Source organism: Arachis stenosperma, chromosome 5 (assembly GCF_014773155.1).
Source record: "Arachis stenosperma cultivar V10309 chromosome 5, arast.V10309.gnm1.PFL2, whole genome shotgun sequence".
NCBI classification, from domain to species: Eukaryota; Viridiplantae; Streptophyta; class Magnoliopsida; order Fabales; family Fabaceae; genus Arachis; species Arachis stenosperma.
In genome coordinates this window covers 53,217,075-53,220,651 of record NC_080381.1, presented here as the reverse complement: position 1 = coordinate 53,220,651, position 3,577 = coordinate 53,217,075, and the positions used below count along the sequence as shown (strand labels likewise).

Here is a 3,577-nt window from a genome sequence, read left to right as displayed (position 1 = left end):
TAGAGCTCTCTGTCTGTTGCTGAGAAGATGATGGAAAAGGCTTGCCATTGTTAAACCTGTTTCTTCCACCATTGTTATTGAAACCTTGTTGAGGTCTCTCGTGATTCTTCCATGAAAGATTTGGGTGATTTCTCCATGAAGAATTGTAGGTGTTACCATAGGGTTCTCCTAGGTAATTTACCTCTTCCATGGAAGGGTTCTCAGGATCATAAGCTTCTTCCTCAGATGAAGCTTCCTTAGTACTGTTTGGTGCATTTTGCATTCCAGACAGACTTTGAGAAATCAAATTGACTTGTTGAGTCAATATTTTATTCTGGGCCAAAATGGCATTCAGAGTGTCAATATCAAGAACTCCTTTCTTCTGACTAGTCCCATTGTTCACAGGATTTCTTTCAGAAGTGTACATGAATTGGTTATTTGCAACCATTTCAATCAGTTCTTGAGCTTCAGTAGGCGTCTTCTTCAGATGAAGAGATCCTCCTGCAGAGCTATCCAAGGACATCTTAGATAGTTCAGAGAGACCATCATAGAAAATACCTATGATGCTCCATTCAGAAAGCATGTCAGAAGGACATTTTCTGATTAATTGTTTGTATCTTTCCCAAGCTTCATAGAGGGATTCTCCATCCTTTTGTCTAAAGGTTTGGACTTCCACTCTAAGCTTACTCCATCTTTGTGGTGGAAAGAATTTTGCCAAGAAGGCATTGACTAGCTTTTCCCATGAGTCCAGGCTTTCTTTAGGTTGAGAGTCCAACCATATTCTAGCTCTGTCTCTTACAGCAAAAGGGAATAGCATCAGTCTATAGACTTCAGGGTTAACCCCATTAGTCTTGACTGTGTCACAGATTTGCAAGAATTCAGCTAAAAACTGATGAGGATCTTCCATTGGAAGTCCATGGAACTTGCAATTCTGTTGCATTAGAGAAACTAATTGAGGCTTAAGCTCAAAGTTGTTTGCTCCAATGGCAGGGATAGAGATGCTTCTCCCATAAAAATCAGGAGTAGGTGCAGTAAAGTCACCCAGCACCTTCCTTGCATTGTTTGCATTGTTGTTGTTTTCTGCTGCCATGTTTTCTTCCTTGAAGAATTCGGTCAGGTCCTCTAAAGAGAGTTGTGCTTTGGCTTCTCTTAGCTTTCTCTTCAAAGTCCTTTCAGGTTCAGGATCAGCTTCAACAAGAATGCCTTTGTCCTTGCTCCTGCTCATATGAAAGAGAAGGGAACAAGAAAATGTGGAATCCTCTATGTCACAGTATAGAGATTCCTTTAAGTGTCAGAGGAAAAGAGAAATAGAAAGAAGAAGGAGAAGATAAATTCGAACTTTAGTTAGATAAGGTTCGAATTGTGCATTGAGAAGGAGTGGCACTCCATAAATAGAAGGATGTGGGAAGGAGGGAAGAGAATTTTCGAAAATTAAGTGAAAAATTTTGAAATTATTTTGAAAAACATTAATTAATTTTCGAAAATAAAAGTGGAAAAGAAACCAAGTGATTTTTGAAAAAGATTTTGAAATTAGAAATTAAAAAGATTTGATTGAAAACTGTTTGAAAAAGATGTGGTTAAAAAGATTTAAAAAAAATGTGATTGAGAAGATATGATTTGAAAACTATTTGAAAAGATATGATTTTAAAAATGAATGACTTGCCTAACAAGAAAAGATATGATTTGAAACATTCAAACCTTTCTCAACAGAAAAGGTAACAATCTTGTGATGTTCAATCAAATCATTAATTGTTAGTAAGTATCTTTTAAAAGGAAAGAAATTGATTTTGAAAACATTTGATTGAAAAGATTTGATTTGAAAAAGATTTGATTTTGAAAATTTGAAAAAATTGATTTGAAAACAAATCTTCCCCCTAGCACCATCCTGGCGTTAAACGCCCAGAATGGTATACATTCTGGTGTTTAACGCCCAAAATGCTACCTCTTTGGGCGTTAAACGCCCAACCAGGTACCCTGGCTGGCGTTTAAACGCCAGTCTGCCTTCTTCACTGGGCATTTTTGAATGCTCAGCTTTTTCTGTATAATTCCTCTGCAGTATGTTCTGAATCTTCAATTCTTTGTATCATTGACTTGAAAAGACACAAATTAAAAATATTTTTGGATTTTTAATAATCAAAATGCAACAAGAATCAAATAACAATGCATGCAAGACACCAAACTTAGCAGTTTGTGTACTACTGACACTAACAATATGAGAATGCATATGAGACACACAAAAAAAAATACTTCAAGTCAATAGAATTCAAAGATTAGAACACAAAATATATGCATGGATTCGAAAAATATAACAAAAACATGCATTTGACACTAAACTTAAGATGAGACTCTAGACTCAAACAAGAAATATTTTTGGGATTTTATGGTTTTGCAAATTTTTTTTTGTATTTTTCGAAAATTAAGTGAAAAAAAAGTATCAAAATTCTTAATGAGAATTCCAGGAATCAGTGCAATGCTAGTCTAAGGCTCCGGTCCAGGAATTAGACATGGCTTCACAGCCAGCCAAGCTTTCAAAGAAAGCTTCGGTCCAAAACACTAGACATGACCAAGGTCAGCCAAGCCTTAGCAAATCACTGCTCCAACAGCAAGATTGATACGAAATCAACGAGCTCTTGTGGTGATAAGTTGAAACCTCGGTCCAATCAGATTAGACATGGCTTCTCAGCCAGCCAGATTTCAACAAATCATCATGAAACTCTAGAATTCACCTTCAAGAATTTCGAAAAAAATACCTAATCTAAGCAACAAGATGAACCGTCAGTTGTCCAGCCTAAACAATCCCGGCAATAACACCAAAAATTTGATGTTGTTGCCGGATCTTGGCTCTGATGTTACCAAAAGCTTGCTCAAAACATGAACAATCCCCGGCAACGGCGCCAAAAACTTGGTCGGCGAAATTGTGAACTATACTTTTCACAACTCTCATAATCCCTGTAATGGCTCCAAAAACTTGGTGCGCTTAATACCATGGCATTACACAACTTCGCACAACTAACCAGCAAGTGCACTGGGTCGTCCAAGTAATAAACCTTACGTGAGTAAGGGTCGATCCCACGGAGATTGTTAGTATTGAAGCAAGCTATGGTCATCTTGTAAATCTTAGTCAGGCAAACTCAGATATATATGGTGATGAACGAAAATAACATAGAAGATAAAGATAGTGATACTTATGTATATCATTGGTGTAAGAGCTTCAGACAAGTGTATGAAGATGCCTTCCCTTCCGTCTCTCTGCTTTCCTACAGCCTTCATCCAATCCTTCTTACTCCTTTCCATGGCAAGCTCGTATAGGGTCTCACTGTTGTCAGCAGCTACCTCCCATCCTCTCAGTGAAAGTGATTGCATATGTCCTGTCACGGCATAGCGGAATTCATCTGTCGGTTCTCAATCAGGCGCGGAATAGAATCCAGTGATTCTTTTGCGTTATCACTAACGCCCCCGCCCTCAGGGTTTGAAGCACGTCACAGTCATTCAGTCATTGAATCCTACTCAGAACACCACAGACAAGGTTAGACCTTCCGGATTCTCTTGAATGCTGCCATCAGGTCCTGCCTATACCACGAAGACTCCGAAGAATCCA

At 38.1% G+C, this 3,577-nt stretch overlaps 1 non-coding gene across 1 annotated transcript; it reads left to right on the top strand.

Annotated features, from left to right (window-relative positions):
• Positions 1–556: 556 nt before the first annotated feature.
• On the top strand, positions 557–664 carry LOC130984715 (small nucleolar RNA R71). The gene has a single exon (XR_009088629.1). It is a non-coding gene; the product is annotated as a small nucleolar RNA R71 (small nucleolar RNA).
• Positions 665–3,577: the final 2,913 nt, after the last annotated feature.